Here is a 19055-nt window from a genome sequence, read left to right on the forward strand (position 1 = left end):
ACGTACTTGGAACTCTACGTGTGATTGAGCATCATTTAAGGTTCACTACACTTCAACCACATTTGGGTAACCAACATAACGGAAACGCGAATTGAACCCCGTGAGATGCCTTGCATCACCCCAGGGTTCCCCTCGTGGGAAGGTGGCGGAATTTTTCCCTGTGGCTTGCCTCACAAGTTCGGTACGTTCCCCGACTTCTTTTTTATACTTCTCTTACAATTTTTCACGAGAAGTCATCAGAAATAAGCATCGCCACTACATTTTTTGTCGAGTAAATCAAGAAGGGCAGATTCCGGGGCAGTTACTTTACCCCATTCTCTGCTGGTCGTCAGGAAGATCGCGTGTTTTCCGCTTCCCGCAACTTTCTGCAACGTAGTATGTGTGTACAAGCGATTATACACAAGAAGGGGGCCGAGCTTTAGCCCAGTCTGCAGACTGGTTGCCTAGCAGACAACAAACACAGCACCCAGGTCATAATCTTGCTCTTAATTGAGCTCTTAAGCAAAATGTGACTCTCGTCTACGTATGCATACAACGGAGAAGCACTGATCATTACGCGCGCTTGGAACGGCAAATAAGAGCTCCTTACTACACGGGCATGTTTTTGTTTTCCTTTGTTGTCCCCGGGAAGCGGTAAAAGCAATACTGCCGTTCTGCCACACGATATAGCGCCCCGGGATCCCCGTAAACGACGTTACCTTGCAGCCGGCGCTTCTGGCTCCAGCTTTGGGTAATAGCGGGGGCGTGGGCGAAATGAGAAAGCCGCTGCATAAGCAGCCCGTCACCGTGGAACTGTCGCCCCATAGCCGCCGGCACTGTCGCCAATCACCGCGCTCGTATCGAACGGCTTTCGGCCGAAAGGAGGGAGAAGCACAACACGAGTTTTGATTTCCCATTCTGGCACGTATTTTCTCCTCTTAAAGGACTAAGGGCCGTATTCTGAGTCCCTCCTCCACTCCATTTGCTCCCTCCACTCGGCAGAGGGGAGGATTCCGCAATGCATGGGCTAATTGATTTCAAGGATCGCCTCTACTGGAGGCTCGAGTGGTGGAAGGACTAAGAATACCAGGGTAAGACACCAAGTACTGTGAGGTAGAAAGGAAATAATCTCAAGCGACACTTCTAGGCAACCCGAAGTACGTCAGACTGTGTTGCCTTCCTAGACATGCCCGAAGCGGTGGCCGAGTGGCTAAGGCTTGGTGCTGCAAAGCTCAAGCACGCGGGCTCACTTTCCTGCAGCAGCCGCCGTTTTCTGATGCCTTTGAAAAGCAAAATCGCCTGCGTGTCGACATTCCGGCGCACGTTAAAGATCCCCAGGTGGTCAAAATTAATCCGGAGCACTCCACTACCCCGCCCCTCAAAGGCCAGACATAGGTTCGGCACATAGAACCCGCGATTTTTTTTCTTTTTAGAGGTGACTTACATTTCGCGCTTCATTTCTTGGTACGTTCCCTACAAGAATGGATAGCGCCTTCGAGCGATGGGAAAGAAACTTTAATGACCCTGTGTACATTTGCTGTATGTACAGGTCTTGTGAAAATGACCTAAATCAAGTGGTTTGTGGGCAGGGAGGACACGCGTTGTGATTGAACCCCATCCCCCCGCTGGGTTACATCACCTCCTCCTCCTCCTCTTCCCCCGCACGAGGCGTTCGGCCTCTCCATTCTAAATAAATTCATTCATTCATTCATTCATTCATTCATTTCTATATGCAATGAGGGTGAAGTTAATGAGGCGCAGCATAGAGGAAGGAGCAAAGTATTTGTTTAACTCGTTGTCAGTCCAGAACAAGCATTTTTGCTCTCCTTTATTTTGGTAGTGAACCGACTAACTGACATCGGAGCCATTTCCGCATTTTCTAGGGCTCGCAATACGCGTATTGAGGCGGAACTTGAGCCGCCCTTAGAGCCCGTCTCCAGCGGAACTATTTTGACGTTGGTTCGTTGCAATATTAGTGCTTTGCTGTATGCAATGCGTCAATAATATGTGTTTGCCGAGATCTTTTTTCGCTCAAGTACCAACTACTATGCAGGGTTTCTCCCCCCGCCTCCTTTCCCACAAAAAAAGAATCAAATTGTGTCAGATCTGGCAGAAGTGGTGACCCTCATTCAGCAAGAAAATAATATACGTTCTCTAGAAACAGCAACACTTAGGGAAAACGGGGTCTTCAGTATAAAAATACTTGGTGCCAGAATTTTAAAATCAATAACCTTGCACAGCTGAGGTTTTAAGCACGTCCTCATCGCAATTCTACACTTACTCGTTGATATCCCTATCGCCCGAGGAATACAGTGACATTAAAAATCAGGGCCGTTCGCGTTTAATGTCACCTGAATTGGTCGTGCGGGTAAATGTAGAAAAAAGATGGAACATAGAAATGATTGATTGATTGACTGTAGGGTTTAACGCGCCGACGCAACGCGGGCGATGAGGCGCGCCGTATTAGAGGGCTCCGGATTAATTTTGACCACGTGGGGATCTTTAACGTGCGCCGAAATCTCGTACATAGAAATGGTAGCAGTGACAATTAGGTAGCTCGTCGAATCATGTTATGCTAGAATAAACGCATTATTAAAGTTCTCAATGTCTCTATGATGATGAAAATTGAAAAAGAACCCCCCCCCCCCTTTTTTTCTTAAAAGAAAAAGGTTCCACCTTTCTGAGAAAAATAGATGGATATCCTATGCGGAGGAAAGTAAGGAGATAATGATGTGAATCTAAGTGAAAGCACCCAGGGTGGAACTCAGCAACGGTGGGGTCTGAAACTCGGATCAACGCAGGGGAGTTAGCCCATAACAGCTCCGCTGTGAAAGCAATATTTAGTGTTTTCGTGGCGGGAGGGTAGTTCGTAAATTAAAAGCCGTGTGAGGTTTTCTTGAAGAAAAGATAAATAACTTGGCGCATTTCCCCGACATGTACGAATATTTCTTCATCACGTGTTTTTATTCGCTGCCTTTATTTCTGGAGAACTCCTTTGTAACTGTACATTGCCACCTAAAGACACTGAAGTAATTTCTAAACATTGGGTGATTACTAGCGCAGATTGTAGTCTGGATTCCCTAGGCCATGTTTCGACCACTCTGGCTGCGTTTACGCGAATTTATTTAGTAGAAAATTCCATTCCAAAATGCTTTCCTCCTCTCTGCCTCCTTGTCCATTTTCTGTGGCGTTTTCGTGTGACGTCAGGAGGAAATGACTCGGCTTGACTGCGCAACTGCACGGCCCGCCGACCATGCGACAGAGTCAGACGGCCCGGCGTTCAGTCCGCCGGCCGCCGACGCATCGTCGCAATTCGTCCGCTCAGTTGAAACTAAGCCACGACACATTTGTGAATGAAAAAATGTACGTGCCTTTCCTTAGTTTGTTAGTTTGTCCATTGTATCGAGCTCCAAGTCCAGGTCGCTCCACACAAGCGCTGCACAAGCGCACATGTGAAGCCTCACTGACTGGTACGCTGGTAGGATAATCTAAGGGCAATTGAAGGCGGGAGAATTGTCAGCGAAGTTAATATTGGTACTAAGGAAATAAAATCAACAGAGCCCTTTATCGTACAGCGTAAACTAGGGTCCAGGAAGCACTTCTTTGCGCTGGGTTAACAAGCACAGCGGTCAGCAGCACGACCACAAATCTGCTAACGCTTTTCCGTCTAAGAAATGCCATTGCTATACGTGAGATATTGCGGAAATTTGGGGGACGCTTACTGCACGAGCGCTGTACAACAAATAGTCATCTAACCTGCTGGAAATGCGAAAACTAAAAAGTGCAAACTGGTTATAGATTATATACCTTATATTTACAAAACCGGCAGCGCTGGCGCATGGCCGAGTGGTCTTGAGCGATAGGAATGTTACTTCGCAAGTCACAAACAAATTCGAATCCCCGAGGGTACATCTTTTTTTTTGTAAGTTGATAGTTGATATCTTCGTTTTCGGCTGATGTTTTCTGTACTGAATTCATCATTTTTGAGCCGCAATGTTCATTGCACCACGAGCGAGTTGGCAGAACGCCCGCAGGCTGACACTGACGCGCTAGCGAGTTCTCGTTGGCGTGCTGTTGCCATAAGCACCGACTACTTGCGGGCAGTGGGCACAAGCCAGAATCAGCAGACCCTTGGCCTGGTGCGAGCACGCCTTTTACGATACAGGCATGATTGAGGCAAGCTCCGAATATGCGGGAAAAGCGCATAGCATTTGAGCGTCTGCGGTGACGCGGAGGGCGTTAATCCACTCCGTACGCCTCGGCTAGTGATTGCTACAAATCCAAGCCGTTCTGGTGGGTTTATCTGAATCGTTTTACAGCCGACAACATGACAGAAGCGCGGATGGCGATTATTGATATATCGAGAATGCCAATCCAACGACAACGTCGGATGTCAAGCATGTTGTTTCACATAACTGAAACCGAAACTTGTTTCAATGCTAATATTGGACATCGTCCAATCACGTAGCACCTTTACCTGACGTCACTCCGGTTAGTTAGTGGAGCCGCCGCAAACCGCGCATGCTAATTTTTCTTCTTTCATTCTTTATAAAATAAATACCGCCTTATCGCCCCGATGAACGATGAAAAGTATTCATTCGAGCCAGTCTACGCAATGCAAAGAACAAAAAACGGGATCTTGACGAATTCACATCAGTGTCCCTTTAATGAAGAAAACGTAAAGATGTAGTTATTCCTGCGTGCTCCACAGTACAAGAAATATAATGGTTATTGCCACCCAACATTATTTCCTCTAAAAAACCCCGTCTTCGCCCCTTACGTTTTTTAATAAATTGCAGCTGCGCGATAATTAAGCTTTCATTACCAGCCGAATGCGTGTCCTATTTTTCCACCAAGATAAGAGAGTAAAGACTGATACACAGCGCTACGCCAACATCCGCACACGTCATCCGTTACCGCTTCAACTCATGCATTAACAAACACAAAACAGTGCTCATAGAGAGCATGAGCGTCGTTTCTTGTGCATGACTCCTTACTGCCGTACCATCTTACGCTAAGTTAGAGACAAAAAAGAAATTTTTGCGGCATAAGAATGCGCAATTTCGAAAAGCTCACATAAATGCTAAACTAGCACCCCCCCCCCCTCCCTTCGTAACGAAATTGCAGAGTGGGAGCTTCTTTGACACCAGAAGCTTTTCTTTTTATTACACCCTCTCCTCTCTGATGACTCCCACTATTTAAGCACTGACAATCTTCATTAGCTGGTGCGTCAGCCCATATCACCATTCGCATAGCCCATCAGTCCCACGGTCACCCAGCTGAGTACCCGCTTGCTTCTTAACAGCCGCAGGCATTAAGTCCTAGACGCCCCTCCGTTAGATGTACCGTCTTTTTTTCAACACCCACTTTGCTTCCAACCTGATGAAGGAAACAAAAATAAGGGATAGTACTTTCCGGCACAAAAAAAAAATCACGTGACGATAATATAACGAATACTGAGGCGTCCAATTCAAGGAGCAAAGGTAAGCAGTGATCGTATTGATCCGCTCTTTACCACAAAATGTCGCCCCACTCGCCCCGAGCGGGAGGTTCTGGACAGCAGCGTGGTGACGTTGGGGATTTCGGGTTAGTTTTTAACCACTGTGACGGGAAAGTGAAGCTTGAAAGGGTAGACACGACTGGCGGAACGCTGTAAACCTCCGCTCTTCCATGTCTGCAAACGAACCCTTGCCGATCAGGCGGTAGTGCAAAATGACATCTCAAATCAGGAAATACAGAAGTAAAAGAAAACAGAGAAAGAGCGCTGACTTGCAAACTGAAGGCTTTATTCAGAAAAGTTGGAACTGTGCTTTTACACTCCCATGCAACACCTAGGCAGGGAGGCATTCCGTGATGTTAGAATATAGTGGTATATATAAGCTACAGGGCCTGTTTATTATGCACCGAAGTACAAACCAATGGTCGTTACTTCCTTTTTTTGTTCAGTACAACCAGGTATTTTGGACCGTCACGTGGTAGTGGTCAAAGGCCTAGATGTAGTATACTGACCTGGAACAGTAAGCTTGTCACTGCTTTGAACGCGCAATGAGCCGTTTTGAAGCGCACGCAACTGAGAATTTTGCACCCGGACTGAACGTCACAGTGAATTTAAATTCATAAAGGTAGCAATAAAATTTCGGTGAAATACTGAGCACGGCAGTTCAGTAATGAAGACTGGTCGAATAAACTCTCAAGATCAAGTTTCTACCTGGCTTGTACTACTGCTAGGCAAATATTACTGCGTATAACGTATAAAAATACATGTGTGACAACAAACTTAACTATTAAAAGTGATATTCATGATATTTAAAGCGACAGCAATAAGTGGTTCGCTGAGCAAAATCGTCGTCGGTACAGAAACGGGAAAAAAATTCACACTAGCTGCAACTCATTCCATAGCAGGTGTCGCAAAAATAAAACACCCGGCGTGGTGGCTAGGTGGCCAAAACGTCGTGCTGCTGAACCCAAGCGCGCGGGTATGGTCCCGGGCGTGGTGGCTGCTGTCCTGATGGAGACGAAAAGCGAAAACGCCTGTGTGTCGAGATTTCACCGCACATTCAAGATCCCTAGGTGGTCAAATATTCTGGAGTCCTCCTCTGCGGTGCGCCTCATAGCCCAAATGTTGCTTCGGCGAGTCAATCCCATCAAACAAATCATAACCAAAACTCAAAAACTCCCACCTCCACTCCCGGGAACCCCTGTGTAGATGCGACGCATAGGCGGAGCGGCTCAGGCAGCGCGTTTTATAGCGCGCATAACGTTGAGGGGACTGCGTACGCCGGTCCCAGTCGATGACGACTTTGGCGTACTTGTAAAGCGGCGTGGACTCTAGCTGTTTGAGCCAAGCGTGGATGTTGCTTCGCCGGAGAACGGCACACCGGTTATATGCGCAGCGCGCCCGAAGGAGAGGAAACCGCGGAAGAGAGAGTACAGCACATGCGCCGGCCCCAGCGCGTCTGCCGCGGCTATGACGCAACGTGCCGCGGCTATGACGCAACACAATCCACTTTAATCCAAGCCAAGCCAAGCCAAGCCAATCCAAGCCAATCCAATCCAATCCAATCCAATCCAATCCAATGCCCCTCGCAAGAGAGTGTTCGCTATCGGAGAGAAGAGGGGGTGAGCGGCGCAGAGCGCAGCTGGTGCGGCGAGGAGAATAGGGGAGGGGCGGACAACGCCGACGACGGCGACGACGACGCCGGAGGGACAAGGCGAGTGAATCAGATGCTCTGCATCTAAAAAAATGGAGCGCGCCCTTCTAGACAGCGCCTGGGAAAGCGCACAGTTACGTTCAATAACAGAAATGGTGGCGGCGACAGCGACAGCGACTTCCACAACTGATTGGCGGTGGTGCTCTCTTCGCTTCCAACTTCGCTTTCCGGCCCCTCTGCTCTTCGCCTAGCAGCGAAGCCGTCCGCCCACCCCCCTCATTTCCCCTCTTCCCCCCTTTAAAATAAAAGAAACAGAGCACCCCGAATGGCGCAGAACGCTTTGCGGTGTTGGATTGGACCACTAGCGACGTTCAATCAAAAATTAATGTTTTCACGTTTACAACTCAGAGACAGAGTTTTTGTTTTTCGTTTGTTTCGATTTGGACTGCTGCTTGAGGTTGCCGCTCTGCCAATACCAGGAAGAAAAAGCCCCTCCAGTTGCGATGTGAAAACCTACAACGTTGAATATTCTGGGCAAAATTAACCCTGAAAACAAGGTGACGTGTCAATAGTTTACAGTAAAGCCACTTTGCATTTTCTTGGGAAAACTAGCACACAAACTGTTTTTTATCAAATATTTCTACATGTCCTCTTCCTAATTGCCACAGCAGAAAAGTGTAGCTATTAACACGTGGGCGAGGCACAATGTAAATATGGTCGCTAGGGCATCGGCTCTGCCGATATGCTATCTTTGCACATCTTCTGTTCTCCTTCGTGGTTGACAAGGCGCAGTGCCTGTTTCACATAGCAAGGACTCACTTATCCTGTTAATGAACTATCAACACACGCTCTAGAAGAAAATTGTTGCAGTTCCAGGCTTTCAAGAAGTTGACAAATTGTTCTACAAAAAAGTACTCGCTCGTTTTATGAAATAAACTCGTGTTTCACGTTGCTGTACATTCTCCTATTTGCGCCGCCATTGGTTGTGTAATCATTCTCTTATTGTTTACATAACTGCTCAAATACTCATGACTCAAGTACCTAAGGGTCGGGGATTTACTCATACTCTAAAAACAGAAAAAAGAACTGCCGGCGTTAATTATAGAACTGCTCTTAAAGAATGCTAAAAAGTAGAAAAATGTAAAATACACTACTAACCCTGTCCTCGGACGTAAGAGCTTCATCGCTATTCACCCTGAACGTGATAACCCTCAAAGTTCACAAATGTTCCCATTTCTTTCAACAGTCCATTTCTTTTGCAAAGGTAAAGTCTCAGTTACGCTGAGCCTACGTGGTTTTGCTTTGCCTGTTATCCTATTTGCGCTAGCACACACGACTGTACTTCAAAATCGTTGAAGACACCTAAGTTCTCGGTATGAGTGTCGAAATAACCGTTGTTGCTGCCTGTCAACGAGTTAGCCGGTGGCATGTTCATTACGCTCATCAGACAAGAGATTGCGTCGCTCCCTGGCGATGGGGCGAATTGCGTTGCCACATACACAAGAACAATACCCAAGTAGTTTCTATAAAAGCGGATGAACGAGCTATCTCCACGACAAATAGAAAAGAGGCAAGAAAATGAGCCCACTTTCCTTCGCGCCTAGTGCCTGGATTGGCAAATTGGTCAACGCTTCACGGAAAGTTGCGCAGATGCCAAGCTCTGCGGGCGACTGGCCGGAGGGGCTTGTTAAGCTCCACGCGTCCTCGTTACACCCGGCTGTTCTCATCATCCAGTGTAAGCTTGCGTCACAAGCGCAAGCTCGTTTCTGTCCAGAGCATGCCCCCAAAACCTTTCAACGCCAGGAAAGTTTGTTTCTGGGCGATTGGCGTCCTCTACTCTCGGATGCCTCCTGTTTTACTGTGTACTTGAGTTGTGTATTGCTCATGAAAAAGGAGAGAGAGAAAGTGGGAGAAGGCACAAGGGTGGCTTATAATACAACCTGTGTGTTCTGAGCTGACAAAATTCAGACTTGTGCTCTTGGGGATAGCGTCAGTTGCGTGTAGAGATTTTGTAAAAGTTGCAACTTTTCCACATGCCTCCGGAAACTGTGCACGCACAAATTTTATATCTTTGACAACCAAATTAGTTCATTCAAAGCTGTCAGACTAACACCGATAACGCCAACAAGATTCTTCCACTGACTTTAGAGAACTTTAAGAGAAGAGTTCCACATACAGCTGAAAACAACCATAAGCATGTGTCATATTGCATCCCACGTCATAATTCACTCTGCGGGCGAAGACTGCGTAAACAAGTTTAGCCAATATCTGCGCTGTCGTAGCTCAAAAGCTGGCCGCGGATGGGCTGTGGTGCGTAGAAACAACATGTATGACAATTAAACCATAGCGTCTCAGCACACCTTTTGTAAACATTCGACAGCACTAAATTCTTAATAAAAAAAGGGCAATCCTGATATACTACAACAATACTATCGTCATTGCGAGGTCATATATATAACAAAAAATAATATTCCTTATATATAACACCATTTCCAAAGGTAACGCACATCCACACAGCTACAAATTAACGATTACGTCATTGGTAGCACGCAATTTTAATTGTGCGTGAACGTTGCAGGTTGCATGCTTCTGTGCGTGTCCTCGCTTCGCTACGCCGCGACTCTCTATGAATATTCTATTCTGTCTGTGTGCTGACGACGTCTTGCAGTTGGTGATGCCCTCCGACCATGGCACTCGGCTGCCGCTGCGACGCGGGCTTTTAGGGACTTATTATGCTTTCTCCGTGAAGGCGGCTTTGACAAAATTCTACGAACGCTATATCCTAATCTAACTTCAGTGCGTTTGTGCATTAAACGGGAAACTAGCGTGACGGAGCGTGCTCGCTGCACGCAACAAGCTAAAAATTTTAATGAGGTAAACGCTCTGCAGCCTTAAGAACAATGTCAAAATAGCAAGCCCTAAGTAGCTCCTCCGCTCCCCCCCCTCACCCACCCCCAAAGAAAAGGCCCCGGCCTCTTCGCTGCGTTTTAATTAAGCACCTACGCCCAGACCACATTTCAATTAATGTCGTAAAGGTCAATCGATTTAGAGGCAGGAGTCATGCCTGCGTCGCTCGAGCTCAAATTAAGCACGTTTTACTCTAGATTATAACTATGATGACTGCCGTTCCCCGGACCGTGTTGCTTTATATGCGAAGCATATTTTAGGGTACCCCTCCAGGTTTTCAGCGCCGATTTTTTTTTCATCTCTGCTTTCTTTGAAGCCGTTTTGAGTGCACGTTGCAAAACCATTTCTGAATAGCAAACCGCACGGGCATAAATTATATATGCGCAAGTCGTTTCCACACTGCCAGCCCCTATGGCACGACTTGTGTATGTCGAAATTGCTTAAGGCAAAGCCGATTTAAGCGTATTTGGAGCAGAAAATGAGTGCACTTGCCGACGAACAGTACACCATCCTTCTACTTTCGAGTGCACATTGGTTAGGTTCTTAAAGAAAATAAGAACGGGTTAAACAGCGTCGGAGAGACGTGAAATTAAGGCATAACATAACAGACAATGTTGGCTCGAACAGCGCCAGGAATAGTAAAAGTAAAAGATATACAAAAAACACTGGCACGTGCTCTGGGCTCGAGCGGTGCCGTAATCGTCGTTAGGGATCTTTAACAAAGTCAGATCCACTTAACCACGCAGGATATACATCTAACTGATAAAGAAGTAAAAGTCCTCGGGTTTTTGGTTCTGATTAAGAGGAAAAATGTAAGGACACCTAACCATTCAATATGTGTTGTGAATGCAAAAGCATGAATTTCCAGTCAAACGCATGATACGCCTCGTTCTGGCTCGCCTTGTCGACGGGCTTTGCAACCTTACCGCTGGAGACGCTTTGCTTTGCGATCTGTCTTAAACGCTTTCGAATAGCTTTGATCTGTCTCCCACGTGTTGTGCCGCTGTTTGGCCCTGCCGCCCTGTAATTTGAAAATTGGTGACAGTGGTGAACTGCTTATTCTTCCCCTCTCTTCATCTTCGGACGACCCCTCGCGCTTGCTCAGTTGAAGCTGATGCCGTGGACGCCTCGTAGTATAGAATGGTTCGTACAGTGGAACACCCCCGAAGGAGCCATATTTTTTTTGTTACGGACATCAGACATTACGTTTATCGCTCTATGGGCCATTTAAGACTTTTCTCTTGATATATATGCCCAGGCCATGTAAATCAAGTCTCGGAGCCGCAGCATGGCTGGTTATATTTTGGGACATAAGCTTGCTGCGCAAAACCAACTTAACCTTTACCCCGAAAAATAGCCGTTCCTCGCCCTTCACAGCTGAACGTAAACCTTTCGCCACGGTGCGTAAACTGTGGCGTTCTAAAAAAGATGCACAAAGAATTTGGAGTTAAAAGCGTCTACGTGACTTCCTCTATCCCCTTGAGACACGAAGTGCAAGATGGCCATTAACGTCCTTTATGGCTTCGTTCCCCCCTGGACCACCTTCACAACTTATGGTGGAAGTACGCCTGATACAGACTCCTGATATTAGACCGGGTGAACCGTTGAAAGAGTGATGTGCCCCTTGCAATGACAACAATCGTTCTTCGCTGGTCAGTATAGCTTGTGTTATTCGACATATGCTTGCGGCGCGCAATTTTCGGGAACTGCTGGAGCAGGTTTCCTTGGCGGCGTTATCAGTAGCTCACTGTCTCCTGGTCACTGGCCGAAAGGTAATTTCATTCCTTCTCCTGTTTATCAGCAAAAATGCCTGCGCTGTGGCGCAATCGTTGCCAGTCTGTTAGGCAATTCCACCAAAAAAAGTGTACCAGGTATTGCATTGGTTCGATTGCGCGGAGATCGTGCTGTATGTCTTTCGAAACAAGTATTTTGTTCGTGGCATTGCTGCGGCTCCAGTCTTACCCTCATACACCTCCGAAAGACGGGAGGCTGCCTCTCACATTTCACCACTTTCGTCCCCCCTCCAAGCTTTCATAGTTTGATGTTCGTAACGTAGACGTGTTTTCCTTTTTAACAGCGCCGCTGTTTAGCAAATCGTATTTTTTTGTGTCCGCAGTTAGAAGTAACACGAAATTGCCGAGGGCGCTCACGTAAGCGCGGGTCTCACGGCGAGCACCCGGCAGTTCACAAAATTGAGTGAATTCGTAGCGCTTGTGTGTGCGTAGCTCGCGACGACCATCCAGAATTCCCTCCGCACGTTTTTTACGCCAAGCATTCCCACTTAAAGGAGCCATGAAGAGAAAACACAAGTTTGGTTCATTCGAAAGATTGCCTCGTTAGAACCATAACGACACCACTTATAACGCAAACTTCGCTCAAATAAGCTACATAATTAGGAAAAACGGGAATGGTCATGTGACCCACCAGCTCATTTCCCGCAACAGAACCTATGCCGTCACATGGGCTAAGCTCTGCGATTGGCGGAGGCCGGCAAAAGCAAACGCATGTTAGGCAGGGCTTACAGCTTGCATAGCGAGCTAAATGCCCGTGAAACATACTGCACATTCTTTTTATGACAAAGAACGGTGGAGTAAACGGTTGAAGGTCCGAACGAACTCGCAAGCGTGTGCGCCAATGCGTACGAAACTAGCGCGCCGGCCGAGCTCGACATCTCGCCGTCGCGCAGACGAATTTTCGGGTTCGAGGCTCTTCGGGGCCAACGAACCGTTCCAGCACGCACAGCCGCGACCTTGCTTCGTATCGTAATCCCTTCACAGGAGGTTGGCCGTCATATCGCCAACCAGCAAAGGTAAAAATAGAAACGAGGGGAGTAAGGAACAGCAAGAAGCGACGAGATAGTGCCAGTCGTCGCGTAAGTTTCGAATGGTGTTGGTTTGCTGCTGTCGTTACGAGCTCGTTTCCAGTTTACAACCACTGAAAACTTCAGTTTGTTCAGTTACGGCAGGGACCCTTACGTTAGCTCACTCCTGGAACATGCTGGCGCTCGTTGCCGACTTCGTCAAATCGCTCTGACCTTGGGGAAAAAAATGCCGTAAACACCGCGCATTGACGCTCGTATCTTTCTGGTCGAAGCAGAGAGCTCGCGCGAACGGCTTTCCATACACGACACCGGCCAACTGGCATAAGTGATACTGCTACTGAAATTGAACTATTATTAACCGTAATCAAAATACGGCACATACGTACCAGTCTATATTCGTCCGTCGCGACGGGGCTGACGAGGCAGCGGTGCCGACGGCTGGGCGTTCGTCTGTTGTGGCTATCGCGGAATGGTCGCTTTCCCGTCCACCGCGTATCCCACAACTCTTGCCGCTCGTGCACTTAGAAGCATTGAGCGTTATTGTGGTGTGAGGTTGTTAAATGCAAGCCCGAGCTCCTCGGCGAGAGTTTTGTTCTCCGGATCAGGCGATTCCATGACTAGGGCTGCGGGTGCACTAGGTTTTACTAGTATTTTTAAAATGGCCGCCGTCTCGATCGACTCCCGCGTGTGGGTGCTATATGGAGTCGACATACTAAGTATCTGTTTCATGGACCGGCTCTATGACGCCATTGTACACGTCACGGAATGTTCAATTTTAGCGGGAGATTTAAAATTTTGGCTTAAATTGCCTTATTTATCAGTGAATAAAGCATCATTTGCTTCCGGGAAAGCGCTTGGGGTACTATGAAACACCTAATCTTTCGAATAAAACAAACTTTTGTTTTCTCTTCATGGCTCCTTTAAAGGAGCCATGCAGACAAAATACAAGTCCTTTTATCCAAAAGATTTCGGGTTTGATAGTGCCTCCAGCTCTTCTCCGGCCGTAAATAATGACGCATTCACTGAGACATTAATCAGTTTATGTTAAAATGAGATTTTCCCGCGAAATCGTGTCGTTTTGTAACGTCAGCAATGGAGTCGTTTGTGCGCATATTCAAACGAGCTTCCATTGCGTCATTCGGCTCTGCAGCCTTGCTTGCAGTCAGTCCTCCCAGATGTCGCTACCATACTCATCGACGGACCACGTTGTACGTCGTTGCCACGGAGCAAGATATAAAGAGGAGCGCCGACTGTGGCCCAGAAAAAATCGTTTGCTCGGGCCGATAATGTCCACGCGCCGCCGGCCGCCCAGCTTTCCCTTTGCTCTCTTCCTCCTTCGTTCGCCCTCTCGTCGCTGTGCCTCTGTACATGGCTCTTCCCTTCTTCGCTCTCCCCAGAGGCATCTTTTCTTGCGCAGCGACGTCTGTCTTATGCCTGTCCTACTACGCAGGAGGCATGCGTGCCGCGCGGAATTTAAACACCCGTGCGCGGCCGCAATAGACGGCGCAGATAATCGCACGCCGCCGCATACATGGCGATCGCTTATTCCCGGAACGTTTATTCTGACATTATGAAGATCCACTAAAAATATTGTACTAACCCAGCACATGTAAGCGCAACTGAACGACGACGACTTCAGAAGCACCAAAGAATGAGCAAGAGTAATATGGAACGCCACAACATAGTCTAGCGTGATTCTGCTTACGACGAATCGATGCAGCGCAAAGGTTACCCTCTGTAGTTATCCCGCTCTCCGGCCGCGTGCTTAATTATTTATGCTGCTTCTGCGCACGAACAACACTTACGAGGGTCGCCCGGAGTCTCCATCGGCAAACGGCAATGATGCACATTTCTGTGCCAATGACTGAATTGGACGGCTGCCCTGTTGTATCAAGTGCACAAAAACACTGTCAGCTTGATAAGGAACCTAAGAATATCAAACGCATACTTCATTTTAACTCATGCCGCAACTTACCGCCCGATGTTCACTGTCGCTCTACGGTCGTGTTATCTCGTCGATAACACCGCGACTCCAAATAAAATGCTGCGATTTGTATGGCTGCAATTTTTTGGCCTACCAGGGTTCCCGGCGTTTTTTTTTTTTTTTTTTAAGCGGCTGACCAGCAAAACAACCGGCTCGTTAAACCGTTTCTTTCGGCGAGTTATCGCGAAATGAAGGCTTCTGAAAAGACCGCACTGTCAGGGACTTGATCTCGAGCAGATTGCTACGTCGCGGGCAGTCGCGAGTGATGTTATCGCATTTCTGTTCTTTTCTGATGAGCGTGTAAGTGCCGGCCCGTGTTCTAGGCACACTCTGTTTTGGACGCAAGTTGCAGAACTGCGAGAAAGCTGAGGGAACATTTATAATCGCTAGTGATCAAAACCAATTGCTCCTTTCGCCTTTTGTAAAACCTGTTAAAACACAGCCAAATTGGTATTCCCAAATTTACAAAACGGAGCCACATTTTCGGCAAGCACCGCGCAAAAGGTAGTGTTTGTACAGCAGCCATATGTTTGTGTGTGGTCTCTATATTTTGTTTTCCCGCCATGCAAACCAATCCTTAACGTATCTTTGCCGTACGGCCACTCAATTCCTTCGGGTCCGGGTTACCCAGAAGGTGCAGTCGAACAAGTTAATCAACTGTGCGAAGGAGGCGCGCCATGAACGCGAAGCGGCGCCAAAGCGGGCCCAAAGCAGTCCGTGCCCAAAACTACCGTCGCCGAAGCAGACGACAGAGCCGACGGAATGCGTTCCGCCAACTCGCCCGCCGGCGCACGGGAAACGCCGGCCGCTTAGCCGCCGCCGGCCCCATTCGCTGCGCCATCTACATTGTGCTCCGCGAGTTATGGACATTAAGAGCCCGCCGGAGAGAGCGAAGTCGGCGCTCCTGTTTATCTTGCTCCGTGGTCGTTGCTTTGCTCTTGACAGTATTTGCACCTAGCTTACTTTTGTTACTGCAGAAAATAATCGTTTCGTGAAACATGGGGTATCCTCGACAAACAGGGTCACGTAAAACAACGTCGCTTACGCCCATCGGCCAGTCTCGTGTAAGACAACTCCAAAGCTGCGGACTGCTGTGCGGCTAGAACCAGCATATTGTGCCCACTATCAACAGTAGTGTGCATCGGTACTTCTACGCTTACGTGTATTTTCGTAACTTTAATTGTTTACCGATCAATTCTTACTGCTGTGAGATGAGTACGCATTACATTTAAGCACAAAAGGCTCGTACGGCAAGCTTTGTAAGCCGTGCCTAATTTTCGTTTGCCTTTGCCGGCCTCAGCCGATCGCACAGCTGGGGCCATATGAAATCATACGTTCTGTTGCGAGAAATGATCTAGTGGGTTGCATGGCCATGCATTTTTTTACTAATTATATAGCTTGTTGGAGCAAAATGTGCGTTAAAAGTACGTGCCAGAAGCTCGCGGAAAAAGCAAGCAGCAAGTACGCGCACTCTCAAATCAAAGTCTAAGTTTTCAACTTTGTTTTCCGAACAGTACTTGCCTTTAAAGGAGCACATGAAAACAAAAAACAAGTTCGGTTCATTCAAAAGACGGCCTCGGTAGAGTCATACTGATACCTGTTTTAACGTAAACTTCGCTTAAATCAGCTATATAATTAGGAAAAAAGGGAATGGCCATGCGAGCCGCTCGCTTTTTTCCCGCAACAGAACCCATGATGTCATACCAGCCAGCTGTGCGATTGGCGGAGGCCGTCTAAAGCAAACGCAAATTAGGCTGAGTATATAAGCTTGCACAATGAGCTATTTGTGTTTACATTTAGGCCACATTCTTTTTAAAACAATAAGAATGGTGGGACAAACAGTGGAATTTACGAATGCACATGTAAACATAGAAGTACTGATGCGTACTGCTGTTTGTACTGCGCGCAAAATGCTTTGTTTAGCTGCACAGCTCTGCGGGGCTTTGGGGCTGTCGCAAGCAAAGGTGTCTTACGTGGCCCTATTTGTCGAGCGAGCACTGTTTCACAAAAAATTATTTTCTCCCAAAACAAAACAACAAAAAAAACAAGCCAGGTAGAAACGGCTTGACACGGTATGATGGCGCCATCTAGGTTCAGTAACCTAAACAAACGCGCGAACGCCGCCGTAGGGTGCCTCAAAGCCAACGCCGCCGTACAGGGTGGAAACACCCTGTGAACGGTCCCGTGCGCCGCAATTGGGTGAATGTGCTCAACGCGTTATTCTTTTCGTTTCCCACGAGACTCAGCAACGCGAAACAGATAGTATGATTCAAACTTCGCCAGTAAATCACGTTGCGGCGATAATTTTAGCGCGGTTTTGGTACAATGACTTGCTTCGGCGGCGAGCGAGTGACCCAAAATGGCGGCAGCAGCGTATACGTGTGTCCATCCTGTACGGGGGATTAATGAATGAAGGCATTCTAGGCTGCAGAGCGGTCGGTTCCTGTGATGCCATTGCAGATCACGAAAACACATTATTTAGCGGGAAAATCAAAGTTTTACCTTAAACTGAATAATTTATCAGTGAATAAACAATAGTTGTATGCGGACAAGCGGGGAGGGGGGGGGGGAAGGGCACTATAATACACAAATCTTTCGAATAAAACAAACTTGTATTTTGTCTTCATGGCTCCTTTAAAAAAGCTGTTTAGGGTTGTTTAGAAGTTGACATTTTGTGATTCCACATTCAAACTGGTGCTTTCGTGGTCAGTCGAATTTGGAAGGTTTGCTGAAATTAAGTGACTTAAAGTTCTCATGTCGCTCCTTGCTTGCGTAGACGAAAAAAAATTCACGCATTGTTGGTGTGTAGGGTTTTTGTGTATTAAAGACCCGAACTCACGTTTGTTGTCTGTAACCCGAATAGAAATATTCAGTGTATACTAAATCAGAGGCTCGCTTCTACGTATTCGTATGTGCATGGGTACTGCCTAGTATGCTACGCGCTTGATGCCGCAACTCCTTCTGGAACAGCTCTGTAACGCCTGTGGATTTTTGCGCTAAAAGGTCCTTGCCGTTGTTGTACGCAGCATGGACGTGTCAACTTACTGACCTGTGCGTCGACCTACTTATCGATCTACCGGTGACAAATTACGCGCCCCTACTGTTGACAAAAGCTCAAGTAGAACCTGAGCAGAATCGGGAATTAGGGACACGCGAAGCTCCCCATATAATCAAGCCCACAGCATGTATAAACAAGAGACACAGTGGCAAAGTGATCCAACGTGACACCGACATTCTCTTCTTTTTCTCCTTAGCCGCCAGAAGAGCGCAGGTTGAAGCACGAGACAACTTGACCCGGGATGCCGTCGAAAAGGAAGCCAAGCTTCAGCAGTTGCCGTTGTGGACTTCGTTAGCCTCTCTTCCTCGCTTGTCTCGAACCCCGTCGAGCTACCCGCGCTGTAAACGAAAGCCGGCAGGCCACCAAATTAACGTCCTCCAAGTAAAAAAATAAAAGAAAAAAAAAGAGAAGTCGAGCGAGACGCAGTGCCGTAGACGGCGAAGGCCTGGCCAGCATTCGAGAACGAATTCTGCAGTGGCCTCAAATGCAACCTTCTGTGGAAGAGGGAAGTGTTCTCTTGTATCGACACTCAAGGATATGGCAGGAATATAAGGACAGCATCTCCCCCATTACGGCCTCACTGAAGATCGCTCCAATGACTTCTCCGCGGCCTTCTTTCTAATTCATCGGCTGGCGGACAGCAAGGGCACGGGCGGTCAGGGATAGGTTTCACAAGCATCTGTGGGTTGTTTTTTTGCTTTTGTAGTAAGCGCCGTATAGCAAAATGTCCTCGGAATTGCCTGTTTTTTTTTTTTACTGCGGCCTGCCTTTTATTTTAATTGTCAGGTCACAGCTGTTCAGGATTTACGCACTTTTCTTTTCTTGAAGAGTTTATTCTGAATGTTTTGTCTTTTCTTTAAAACCTCGCAACACATTTTCCCGGTTTGGCCTCATTGGTTGTCTGACTCAGGATGATGCCTAACCGGTCTATAGCTTCAACATTAATGTTCCATTAGGGTGACCGACGTTTACCCTTTTATTTATTTTTCTTTATTTACCATGTTTCATCTCTACCATGATATAATTCAACGTCGGCAGTCCTTGTTAAACTACCCCAGACAGTGATCTGAAAGGTTTGAAAGTGTTTAAGAGCAAGCGTTTTTATTGAAGTTACATGTGGCTAAAATAAAGCTCAACTGGTGGTTTGATGCACAT

General features: G+C 47.3%; 1 long non-coding RNA gene across 4 annotated transcripts in view; it reads right to left on the reverse strand.

The window, feature by feature from the left end:
* Positions 1-19055, reverse strand: part of LOC144173253 (uncharacterized) — a 383277-nt gene that overhangs the window by 304019 nt on the left and 60203 nt on the right. For 2 of the 4 annotated variants that reach the window (XR_013323206.1, XR_013323208.1), the window contains exon 3: positions 17651-18238. The exons of the other annotated variants lie outside the window; for them this stretch is intronic. This is a non-coding gene — a long non-coding RNA (uncharacterized LOC144173253). Of the gene's footprint in view, positions 1-17650; positions 18239-19055 lie in introns of those variants that run through there. 4 annotated transcript variants of the gene reach the window in all.

Source organism: Haemaphysalis longicornis, unplaced genomic scaffold, assembly GCF_048455015.1.
Source record: "Haemaphysalis longicornis isolate Haplotype H1 unplaced genomic scaffold, Haemaphysalis longicornis Haplotype H1 scaffold_3, whole genome shotgun sequence".
Lineage (NCBI taxonomy): Eukaryota > Metazoa > Arthropoda > Arachnida > Ixodida > Ixodidae > Haemaphysalis > Haemaphysalis longicornis.